Genomic DNA, 13,380 nt, shown 5'->3' on the forward strand with positions numbered 1-13,380 from the left:
TACTTTCTGTAAAAAATAAAAATAAAAAAAATCACACTGCCTGGCCAAGGGTATAGAATTGCTAAGAATAAGGTCACACCAAAATAGGGGAGGAAAGGCTATTACACATAGTTGAAATACATACGAATTCAAATATTCATCAAATTAAATGAATAGCATTTTTAAAACTAAAAATGTTTTCTGTAGCTCACGTTTCAGAACTGTCAATGGTGAATGACACAATACCCAGTAATGTAACTGGATCAAAAAAATCATTATTCATTACTTACACTGGCAATATCACAGCTTGACTTATTATTTACTAGATTTTTTAAATGTGGGTTGTAAAACTGGTTCTTACATTAGAATTTACAATTTGTGGGGATATTGTCCGGAGAATTTTCTAGCAGAGAATATTCTCAAGAATATTCTCATTCTCAAGAATATTCTCTGGAGAATATTCTCACCTCACACCACTATAAAACCTAACATTGCAATGCAGATCTTGGAATTGTAATATACAGTACCCTTTAACTGCTCCTTTGAGGAATAAGAGCTCTTTTGCAATGCGACTCAATCTCTTACGTAAAACTGCAGTTGCCCACTCTGAACTTTTGAAATAGGGATGGCTACTGGAATGAAATTAAAAGGCTTGATTCTCTTTCAGTCAACTATTTAATAAATAAAATGACAGATTACTAACTATTGCTTTTTCCCAACCTGCAGTGCCAGTGCAGGATCAAACATACAGTCTACAGCTTAATGTTAATTAAGAATAAAAGTTAAAATCTGGCAACTTTCAAGCATAGCTCAACTTGTGTACAGTATCTTTATAAGGCTAATCCAAGATGCAGTCCTTGCAACTAGTGCTAACTAGAAAGAATTCTCATCCTCCACTTCTACCAACTCCCACAAAGCAATGATAGAATCTCTCTACCTGCTGCATTTGAAGGGAACCAAACTGCTTTCTGCTCCTGCCACATCATCTGCCAGAGAGCTGAGATTTTCAAACTCTTAACAGTGGTTAAGAGGCTTCACTTGCCTTAACAAATCCGTCCTTATGAAACAGCCGAGCTAGATCCTAGATGTGGGATCCTAAAAATTCAGCCTTCAGGGTTCCAGAACAGGATTCTCCTAAGGACAAAGCACAGGTAAACAACAATATATCAGACTGCTAATATTACATTGTGTATTGGGAGAACAGGGGAGGGGCAGAGAATATTTAACAATGTCAAATGTTTATAATCACACTAATCTAATTCTTTCTTGCTTAATAATAACTGATTTAAATGATCCAGAAGACAGTTTTATGTCTTTACTCACTGACAGAAAAATATAATCTCCAACAACTGCAGTTTGCACAGATAATGTATGCAAATTTCTACAGGCAACTGTGATGTAGTGACTTGGACTTCCCATTTATGTGAAACCTCTTACAGCACTAGAATTCGATATGGTCAGTGATAATAAAATAACAAATAAAAAAATTCCTTCCAGTAGCACCTTAGAGACCAACTAAGTTTGTTCTTGGTATGAGCTTTTGTGTGCATGCACACTTCTTCAGATAATGTTCAGCAGCTGCAAATTTGTGCAACTGATTAGAACAAGCAGGATCAGATGAGCTAAATGGCTGTATCCTTTAAGCAAAATCCCACATGAAAGATTTTAAAGCATAAACTAAAAGGGTTTGGCCAAGAACCTTTGGCCTTTGCCACATGAAATACTCTTACAAGTAACCCTAAAGAAAAAGGCATTTCAAGTGATTCAAACAAGTGTGTATCCTAGGGGTCAGCAACCTTTTTCAGCCGTGGGCCGGTCCACCGTCCCTCAGACCATGTGGTGGGCCGGACTATATTTTGAAAAAATAATAATGAATGAATTCCTATGCCCCCCAAATAACCCAGAGATGCATTTTAAATAAAAGGACACATTCTACTCATGTAAAAACACGCTGATTCCCGGACCGTCCATGGGCCGGATTGAAAAGGCGATTGGACCGCATCCGGCCCCTGGGCCTTAGGTTGCCTACCCCTGATGTATCCCATTGTTCTGGTGGTTGGCATCTGTCTGTCTTGGGAGACAGCAGAGGGGTGCACCTTTGGGGGTGAAATCAAACTGCTGAAAGGTTGCAGCGCCTGCTGTGGCTGTAGAGACCAATATGGGAGAGACATGTTTTGTTGCAGCTGGGACAGATGAAGGTGCCCAAATGTGCTGCTGCAGATGCACCATGATGTTTCATTATTCTGGTTACACTTAGATCAAATGACTGGTTAACAAATTACATCAAAAGGTAATACACCATGGGGTTCTGTTGTGAAATCTGTAATGTACAATGAGGTTCCATGCATTAGTTTCGCTGTAGAAAACAATGCTGTGGGTTGTCAGAGCCACGGACAGCTCTCTGTCTGTTTTCATAGTTGAGAACACATGATGATGTAATTAATTAGCCATCCAGCTAAAATAAAAAAGGAAAACTAGATTTTTTAAAAATGGCAGCAAATGGGTGTAAAGGACAAGAAATGTTAGTAGCGAGATAAGAAGGAAATGCAACTGTCATTTAGGTTACAGCTTACATATATTTATGTAAAATCATGACAGTGACCATTGACATCTTGAAACTGGTAAGCTAATGAACACCTTAGTGAGATAAAAGGCTGTTTATTCCTATTCAGATCACAGGTGATTAAACAGAAATTCATTACCAGTTGTATTTCAGGAGTTTCACACTGGAGTCTCCCTTTGAAGTATCTGTGCTCAAGAATAGCCACCTTAAGGTCGGTAACAGTGTTCCTGGGAGGTTGTAATGGTCTCCTACTGGTTTCTACTGCCCTTTTATGTCAGTTTTTTTGTCTATTTACCATGCTTAATGCACATGTCAGCAAGGAAGGAGCACATAGCCTCCCTGCTAGGATAGAACGGTCTCAGATCCCAGCCTATTGACAGTGGTTTGGATTAAAATAAAGCTCTGTGTTTACAGAATAATCTTTTTGTTGTTTCAAATGCTGACTATATTTTCATAAACTGCATTTTATACAGTGAAGAGATTGGTCCCTCCCCTCCACACACATCAAAATGAGAGGAGAAAAATCACAATTCAGTGTTAATGCTTTGAAATCTGCTTTTCTTCAGTTCCTCCATTTGCACAGAATTTCTCACTGCAATAAAACTGCAGGTTCTACAATCACATTTTTTTCTTTAAACTCATATTACTTGCCTTGAAATTAATAAAGTACCTTCATATGCTAGAGGGGCAGTAGGTATACAGAGAAAATTATTGTCATCTTAGGTTGCTAACAGCAACACTTGGCCTTTAAAAAACTGATTTGTTGTCAGCTATGCCTGATGCTATTAACAGATGGAGGGGAAACTAAATTCTACTCACAAGCAGACCCACTAAATTTAGTGGTTCCAAGTTAGTCACATCCACTTACTTCAATGGATCTACTCAAAGTATGACTAACAAGGGATACAACCCAATGACAATATTAAATATTGTTGCTATAATAATTTTGGAAACCTGAAAGTATTTTATTATATTTTTTACCCTGCATCTCCTCCCTTAGGAGCCCAGAGGGATACAAAATTAGATAAAAACAATCTAATTAAAATACTGTTAAGAAGCATTTTTTTGTGCGTATCAGTAAAAGTATATATGCAGTACAAAAAGCGTTGAATAATAGGTCATCAGCCCAAATCATCCTTGCCAAAGGTCCAGGCAAACAGGTGCATTTTAAACTGTAAGCGAAATTACATCACCTTAGGAAGGAGACAAACACAATTCTACAGGGGGAGAGGTCCAAAGTCAGGGTGCTCCCTGTGGCAGTGTCTTATCTCACATCACTGCCAAATAGGCCATGCCCAATGGTGTGGGTTTTGAACAAGGCCTCCACCACAAATCTTAAGGCACAAGTCAGCAATATTGGAAAATATGCTTCTGTGAGTACAAGACCCGAAGTTGACCAGGGCTTTTAATACTAATGCTAAGACCTTGAACAGGAACCAATAGCTCAGAGGCAACCAGTGCCATGCTTTCAGGATTGGCATTATGAGATCCTACTTTGTTGCCCCATTTATTGGTCCATTGAAGCCAGTTACTGCCCCCAGACACCAGCTTAGGACCTGAATAGTCTCTCCTGATTCAGATGAAATCACATGAAATTCAGAGATATAACTTGGTATCAGCAGCACTCCTTCCTGTTTCAAGGACTCACACATGTTGTATAGCTGAAAGATTTAAGACATTTCTACATCCGAGTTCAGCTTGCCAGGTTTTAAATTATGGACATGTTCATCAGCATCAGAATCCAACTGCTAGCATCATCAGGCTGGCCGACCTCTTTCAGAATATTCCCAAGTGCCCAATGTTTGCCTCAAACCTATTTTTCAGCAGACCTATAGGCTTGGAGCTTTGTATCAAGCCTAAACCACCTTGCCTTTACCCAGAGGAAATACACTGTTGAATCATATCAAGTACAGTACTGTAAAGTGGTAACTTGGAGAGAGGCACAACACAAAAAGATTTGTTTGGTTGATTCAAATCACCCTTACTGCTTTCTGGGTGCTCTGTTGCGGAGCTCTTTTGAGGAATCCACATGGGAAGAGGCAATGGCCAGGTCTGCACATCATAGTAAGCGAGTCTGGGTCTTATAATGACCATATAAACATGCTGGCTCCCCACAAAGAGCCTGCAGTCGCTTTGCTCCCCCCAGAATTTTTAGTTCAGCACAGGATGGTAACTCAGCCAAGATTTAGCTTACGGTGTTGTGCAAACCCAGGATTGCATTAAAAGTCTCTCCTCCTCAACCTTGGCCACAAATCATGGTTTAGGAGGAAATACTTTAACGGCAATCCTGGGTTCAGATGACAGAGTATGCTTACCCTTGGGTTATTTGCCAGTCCAACCTATAAAGTCCAGAGATGAGCAAAATGGCCAAAGCCTTCTTCACAGGAAATAGCGTATACAGTGGTGCCTTGCAAGACGAAATTAATTTGTTTCGCGAGTGCTGTCATATAGTGGAAATTTCGTCTTGCAAAGCACGGTCGGAGGAAGCGCGGTTTGACGGGGGGGAATCGCAAAACGTTTTTGTTTTGCGAGTCACGGCCATAGGGAAATTCATCTTTCGAGTCACCCTTTTGTTAGCAAATGCCTTTCGTCTAGCGAGTTTTTCGTCTAGCGAGGCATTCGGCTTGTGAGGTACCACTGTATATACACTAAGCCATAGTACAGCTTAGCGTGATATATGAACACGACCAATCCGTGTGTTTAGTGGGTCTCTTGGCCTAGAAACACACTATGAGAAGCTGAGGATCCAGAGTTGTTTAAACTCCTTTTTATTAGGTAAAAGGTTATGTTTCCATCACCTAATTGGAGCGATCTAGTACATACACATGCCCACAATTTTTCAGCTTAATTATGGCCCCCAACTAGCTCACACTAAGAAATATTTTTAACCATCATCATAAACCTTGTTTTACAGGTTACACAGACTCCTGTGACAAGTTTAACTACCGCTGCCCAAATGTTGTTGCTCTAATAAGCTTAGTGGATTAAAATTTAGCCATTTAAGTCTAATTGACCAACTTCTTATAAAGGCCTGTGACCTTGTACTCCATGTAAGAATATGACACACTGATACTGAGTACAAGTAGAAATAAAGAGGGGCATCACAGAATCATGCAGCATCCTTATAAAGTATGCTTTGGGGGCAGAGTGATTTAAACCATACCATGGGGTGGTTTGGGACTCCTCCAAGTGCACTTTTGCTCCTGAAACAGCTTTTGCCTCTCCTGTCAGACGTGAACTCACCCCCACCCTGAAAACACTGGTAAAAAGCATTGAGGGACAATGCATTGAGGGACAATGCAGGGTGGAGAGTTACTCCTCATGCTCCCTCCTTATGCACACTTTGAAGGGATTTAGTAGTAACCCAAACAACCTTCACACACACACACACACACACACACACAGGGCATAGCTGTCAACCCTCCCTGCTGCTTCCCAAATTCCCAATAAGGGAATTTCCCGCAAAAAAAGGAAAAGGTTGACAGCTATGTGAGAGGGGCTTTCACCAAAGGTAGAAAAGCAATTACCATAGCAAGTAGAATTCAAACTCTTATATGACCCTACAAAAATTAAGATGTTAAAGAAATTAAATTCTTTAGAAACTCCCAAAGCCTTCCATTTCACATACTAAATTACTGAATTGGTTAAATGAAACAAACAATGAAGGCTTTCTTTTGGGAAAAGTTATTAAAAAGAAAAAAAAACAAGTCATCTAGAAAAGAGCCTTTTAACCTGGGCTGCTTATTGACTTATTTCTAAAATAAGTCTTTTTTTAAAGAAAGTATATTAGGATTCAAATATAAAAAGCAAGCAGAAACGGAACTAAAGAAAATGAACATCAGTTCCCTCCCAGTAATGACAGGCATTAATATCATGCAGGTGGCTTTGAGTGGATGCTGGCTAGTTTTTAATACAGTATATCAAAACCGTGCAAGAGTTAAGGCAGCGTATTATCACCTCACACAGTGTAGCTAAATATCCCCCTAAAAAGCTGGGACCTAGTTAAATATGTAACCAGACCAGGTTATGAAAAAACAGTGCCAAGATATTATAGATGGTTCATATCCTTCCTAAGGAAAATATCCAATCAGGAGAAAAAGAAATAAAGTACTTCTAAGTATTGAGAAAGAAAGAGTCAGCAGAAACCCAGTTGGAATAGCCTAAAGATGGAAGGTAAGAAACAACTATAGCTACAAAGACATGAAGAACTGTTGTTATTTGACCTAAATATGAATTATATATAGAATCTAAAACTGAAACCTCCGCTACAATATGAACATGTCGAAATACATTAGCAATATACTGTTTATTATATCAGCTAAACAGCAGATACGCGTCTGCTGCTCGAGAGCCATTTGACGGACGGTGATCCTGAAACCCGCCTGCTCGCATAAAAAGCCTAATGCTTTATTTTGCCCTAGAATCAGCAGATTATGAATGTGAAACGAGAGCGCTAAGAGCAGAGCTCAGAAACTGTGACATCAGCAGCACCAGCAGAGTCAGAGTGACTTCATGAGACTGCGCACCACGGGCAGCAGCCAGAGGCCTGGCAGGGTGTCAAGTGCGTAAGAGGATGCGCTTCCAGTGTGGGTAAGATACACTAATGCCGGAGAAGTCTTTCCAAATGCAGTAGCAAAGGAAACATCCAGCCAGGACCTATGCAAAGCAATTTATACTGTAGTTGATGGTTTTTCCTTTTCAAAGGTGTGGTTAATAGGAGAACTGGCTGTGTAAAGTGTCTTGAAGCAAAATCTCCTGACAAAGAGTTGCAAACAAGGAAGCAGACTTCTACTTGTATGATGGAATTTCACCCTCCTCTGTGTTCCCTGTTCCCATGCACCCATGAAAATCTGTTGCAAATCGTTTGGGGACCCTTCTGGTGAAGGTAAGAATAAGCTCCAACAACTAAAATGATAGTCAACGTTTTCATTTTTGGAAAACTTAGAAGTTCCCCCCCCCCCTTTTCTTAGAGGAACTCACTAGGACACCTTCAAAATCCCGGAATCCCAGGCACACTTAGTGCCAATGGTTTATATGCATATATTATAGATGCATCAGACAAGAGTGAAAGAAAAACACATGCCTTAAGTTTGGTTTGCAGGGTTTTTGAGAAAGGAGGCTGTTTACAAAGGGCAAGGATGCTAGGTGGAAGTGTGAATCATACTATTTAATGTGCAATGTTTCCTTATAGCCACCTGCAAAAGACCAAGGGAGAGATTTCAGAACAGCAGCCATGCATTTTAATATGCAATTTTATTATATATTTTAAACTGTCGGTTTTACTTATTTTACTGTTGGTAGATGAAGTGTGTTGCTGCTCAAAGGTGAATCTCAACCAGCCAACTTTATTTGGAATGGTGGAAGATTAGTTGCTTGGTAAACAGAGTGCAGGCCTGCAAGGAAGAATAAGACTATGAATGAGGTTAGGCTCCTTCTGGCTCCTGGTATTCACTAACAGTGGTGTCCAAACTTTTTTCAAAGAGGGCCAGATCTGATGAAGTGAAGGGTCGTGGGGGGCTTGTCAAAAGGCCAACCAAAGTTCTTGACCCTTTTTTAGGATTGAAGTTGTTGAGGTTTTTTATGATTTTACCCCAGGAAATAAACTGCCACAGGGGTCGGATTGAACCGACCAGCGGGCCAGATTAGGCCCCAGAAACACACTTTGGCCATGCCTGGCTATGAGAACAATGCAACTGAGAATCTCTTACATGTCACTGAGAAGAACAAGACCACTGAGTTGAAGGTTTACCCAAGTGCCTTATATCATGAGAGGGTAAGCATTGGATACCATCTATTTTAGATATTATATTGCTATAAGTTTGTGTGCTAAATAGCTTTCTCCTCAATCAATGGGGCATGGGTGCGTACCAAGTGACCTGCCATGGGGCAAACAGCAGCTTGGGGAGAATATATTTTAATTGGGGAAATGACTGCTAGGGGAGGGTTAAATCCACACTCCTCCCGCATCTCCACTGTTTCAATGTGATTTGGAACTTCCCAAAGTGGTATTAACTTTTAAAAAAAACCAAACAAACAAACAGCAAGAGATCCTGTTCATGAATCTCTAGGCATGCCCTAAGTCAGAAGGTATATTTTGACATGTCAAGACAGGATACAAGGAGGTAAAGCTTGGATCATCATGCCAACTGCAAAACAAAGGAAGGTGAATTGAAGTGGCACTGAGTACAAGGGAAGAAGGGTGTTTAGGCAGGAATGTGTCTAGGCAAAGTATACACAGAGAAAGAGGAGCTCAGTTCCCATCCTGCCAGCTGTTTTAGTTTCTTCTGCACAAGGGAAACCGAGTCACACACTACAGTGCAATGATCATGCATTTTTGTAAGGGTGTGGCATTCAAAAGATTCTAACCTTACCTGTGCTTTTTTGCCACTTCAAGATTTTTCAAGTTTTACAATGCCAGTAAGAAAAGTGTGCATTGTGGTTTAACACTACCAGGCAATGCAAGCTCAAAAATGAGATAAAGCATCCTTCACTGCATATACTGCCAACTGAAATATTCTTTCCTTTCATTTTCTCCCATTCCTTTGGCTTAGAAACGGAGTATTCAGGTTTAGAGCGCTCCACCCAGGCTTAACAAAAAAACAAGGGCTGCAGAAATATTCCAAGTTTCTGGACAACCTGGAAATTATTCCAGCCTGGCCCCACACAAACACAAACACCATCAAATTACTTGGCTGTACTCAGAAAAAGCTAGTAGAGAATTCAGAAATGCCCATGTTAGGGATCAAATATATTTCAAATTTCTGTCAAGTAAGATTAACAGTAATAGCCAACTAAGTCTTATTTTTAGTTTCTTTCTCTCTATATGTAAAATAAATAAATATCACCTTAGGAATTTTGAAAGTGGTAGCAACAATATTCCCTTGGGTTCTTAACATGAGCACGCTGGGTACAGCATTTTCTAGGGAACACTGAAGCTGAGTACAAATGTTACACTTAACCATAGTACCAATACCCTGGATGTTGCCTTAACCCTGGATGACTCCAAACTTACAACACATTTTGGAGAGGACCTATAGGGACTCCCATCACACCTAACCAGTATCCATGCTGGCAGGGCTTGATGGAAGCCGAGCATCCAGGAACCTATGGAGTGCCACAAGTTCCTGTCGGTTTCCATTTCTTAGTACAGGAAGTATTGATCTTTCCTATTCTAATTAATTCAAGAGGGTTCTGGAAGCTTCTATGTGTGAAAGAAACAAGCAGAAGGTTCGTGATGTTTGGGTTGTTCCTTCAGAGAAGCTGAGTACAGCTGGCCTAAGCTGATTCTGTTATCTCTTTCGGTCAAGGTCATGCTGACTATGATATTAAGGCCAGAAGGAGCCAGGGTTTCACTTTCACTTTTTATCTCTTTTCCATCTGATGTGGTGTTCTGTATATAGTGTTAAGTTTTAGTCTTATTATTAGTTATTATAAGTTTAAGTTAAGTCTGCTGCAACTGGATTTCTTATGGACAGGGCCAATCCTGAATGTATTGGATTTGTGACCATTATGCTCATTTGCCTTCAGTAGCAGTAAACCTCTACTGGATGAAATACAATTGCCTCTGGTCTATTTTTTTGGGGGGGGGGATCCTGCAACATGTTTAAGTTTTTACTCTGCTAACTATACATCGGAGTTCTTTTCTGGATCAATAATGAGTAGAATTCCGTGACAGTTCCTACCCCTGCATTAAGCAATAGTTTGCTACAAGCCAGGACCATAAATCAATTTTAATCTTTCCTTCTTTTAATAAATCACAGTTAAAGCTGATCATAGTTTGTCCTTTCCAGATATAACAATAAACGGAGGTTGGAGGAAAAACAGGAAGCAGGTGCTTCCAGTCCCCAAAGACAGGAGCAAGCCCAAGGCTCCCTCACATAGCACAAAACTGCAGTTTATCATGACATCCAAGCTGGGTCATGGAAGCCATTAGTTAGTTTACTGAGCTAAGTCTTGCCCTTGAGAGCATACAAAAGTCAACCGTGAAACTTACTTGCCACCTGCAAGCAAAGAGGCTGGGCAAGTGTGGCAAGTTTTTCATACTTCCCTCAATGAAGCAGATGCTTAGCCACATCATGAAGATTCACTTCAAAGGAGGCTTGACATCCTGCTTGGAACCAATCTTTAATCTAGGTTTTATATTCAGGTATAAGGTAAAGGTAAAAAGGTACCCCTGACAGTTAGGTCCAGTCGCGGATGAGCCCTGACAGTTTGGTCCAGTCTCTCATCGTACTCTATAGGCCGAGGGAGCCGGCGTTTGTCCGCAGACAGCTTCCGGGTTCTGTGGCCAGCATGACTAAGCCGCTTCTGGCGAACCAGAGCAGCACACGGAAACGCCGTTTACCTTCCCGCCGGAGCGGTACCTATTTATCTACTTGCACTTTGATGTGCTTTCAAACTGCTAGGTTGGCAAGAGCAGGGACCAAGCAACGGGAGCTCACCCCGTTGCAGGGATTCGAACTGCCAACCTTCCGGTTTAGACCACAGCGCCACCTGCGTCCCATATTCAGGTATAATAAACATCTAATTTGGCCTTGACACCTGAAATATAGATTTTTAAGGCCTACCCCATTCTTGTGGCTATAATTTATTGTAGACTGTTTTAAATATTGAATTTTAAATTGCTGTACCCTGCTCTGAGGCCTTATGTGGCGAGTAAGAAATTGAATAAACAACAATCAAGGAAAATAAACCACAGTTCAGCATTATGCCTGCAAGAATAACTGTTGCCAGGCTTTTAATAAACACAAACTACCAGGTTTCAGACAAGCATCAATTACCTTAGTGACAGGAGTACTGCAACTCTAAACAGTTTATTTTGTTTATTTTTCCAGTTACGCTATAGTTAATGCACTGCATCAAAGTGTGAAGCATCTGTGCCTATAGTGAACTTTCATGTCTGACCAGTTATAAGTACCTAGCAAGAAATCTCATAGTGCTTTGGACAAGGGGTTGATGCAACACCACCAAAATAATATTAAAATGTGAGTTAAGAAAAAAGTGACTATGAAACAAAACTAAAATGAAAGCTTCCAGTTCAAAATTTGATGTGATCCAGAATACAAAAGCTGTCTAGTCCAAAATTTAAAAGCTTGAAGATAAATGGAGGTCTCAGAATTTTAATTAAATTATGAAATATCACTTTCATTTCAGCTGGCTGTCTAAAGCTTTGAGACTGGCAGTTTTTAAATTCTTCAGTGCTAGGATGCCTTAAGCACCTACTATACTATTAGGCAAAATCTTATCAGCAACCTTGCAAGTGCTATTACAGTACTGACTCTGAACTCAATTCCACCAATATTCTACGGCAGCAGTTCTCAGACTACACCCATACTAGGACATCTTCCTCCTAGGTGCTCATTTCCCCAAAAGTGCTTCATTCAGCAGGTTGTCAGGTCTACGGACAGCTGGTGATTCATGGACCATTTTTAGCATACTTGCTTTTTAGCAGCTCCTGTTAGTAACCAGACTGGCAACTATGCAATATATTTTATCTGTAAGAGTTTTGGAATTAAAGACTATGTTACATAAGCGAGGCAGTGTTACTCCTGCATTTGGCATCCTTAAAACATGTTACTACGCCCGTCCCCCCCAACCAAAAAAGCATGTGCAACAGGGAACAGGAAGGCAACGTTTCACCAACAGGATTTTAGTTTGTAAATTAACCGTAACACCACGTGGGAGACACAGGACCTTCTTTCGTATTTGAAAATAATAAAGGCTAGTCTCAGTTCTTCACATTTGTACTGTGTCCAGTTCTGGGCACCACAATTTAAGCAGGATACAGTGGTACCTCGGTTTAAGAACAGTCCGGTTTAAGAACGATTTGGTTTACAAACTCCACAAAACTGGAAATAGTGTCTTGGTTTAAGAACTTTACCTTGGTCTAAGAACGGAATCAGAATGGTGGAAGGGCACCAGCAATGGGAGGTCTCATTAGGGAAAGTGCACCTCGGTTTAAGAAGGGTTTTGGTTTAAGAACGGGCTTCTGGAACGGATTAAGTTCATAAACCGAGGTACCACTGTACTGATAAGCTGGAACGTGTATAGAGGAGGGTGACAAAGATAATATATCTAAAGGACTGTCACAAGGAAGATGGAACAAGCTTGTTTTCTTCTGCTCCAGGGGGTAGGACCGAAACCAATGGCTTCAAGTTACAAGAAAGGAGATTCCAACTAAACATGAGGAAGAACTTTCTGATGGCCTAAGAGCAGGGATCCCCAACCTTCGGCCCTCCAGATGTTTTGGACTACAATTCCTGTCGGGGTTTGGGTGCTGGAGCTCCTCGTGCACAAACTTGGATTGCTCATGCACGAGGTACCAGTAGCGGGGAAAGCGGCCGGCGTTCCGCGTGCTTCTGAGCACGGGCGCCGGCCAGGTCTCACAATCTGAAGGTTGAGTAAGCCGGGTAATGACCCCGAAGGTGCATGAGTTCTTAATTGCCTTTTAAAGAAAAATATGTTGCCTCGAGAAATAGGATATGCCCTGACTCTGAATAGATAGATCAACTTAAGGAAATTAAAATTTTTACTCTAAACCTTTTACTCCCTCTTTTACCCCAAAGAAAGACAGACACCGGTTATATCTTTAGTGGCTTTGGCAGAACCCGCGTAGGCTCGTCCCCTAAGCTAAGTTCTCCCAAGCTCAAAGTCCCTGCGCGCCCAATCTTCCGCGAGGCTAACTAAATAAACTAAAACCGAAATATCTTCCGCAAGCCTAGCCCTAGGCTAAACCTAAAGAAACCTAACTAAAGCTAAACCGAATGATCTTCCGCGATCTAACTCTAACTAAAGGAAAAACCCATCCAACCCATCCCGCTCCCAATACCCTTAAACTA

The 13,380-nt window shown here is 40.8% G+C and overlaps 1 protein-coding gene across 1 annotated transcript in view; it reads right to left on the reverse strand.

The window, feature by feature from the left end:
* DNAJC5 (DnaJ heat shock protein family (Hsp40) member C5) overlaps positions 1 to 13,380 on the reverse strand; it is a 43,628-nt gene that overhangs the window by 20,572 nt on the left and 9,676 nt on the right. The window contains exon 2 of the mRNA XM_033153770.1: positions 1,022 to 1,113. The gene's annotated coding sequence lies outside the window, so the exon portion shown is untranslated. The remainder of the gene's footprint in view (positions 1 to 1,021; positions 1,114 to 13,380) is intronic.

Source organism: Lacerta agilis, chromosome 6 (assembly GCF_009819535.1).
Source record: "Lacerta agilis isolate rLacAgi1 chromosome 6, rLacAgi1.pri, whole genome shotgun sequence".
NCBI classification, from domain to species: domain Eukaryota; kingdom Metazoa; phylum Chordata; class Lepidosauria; order Squamata; family Lacertidae; genus Lacerta; species Lacerta agilis.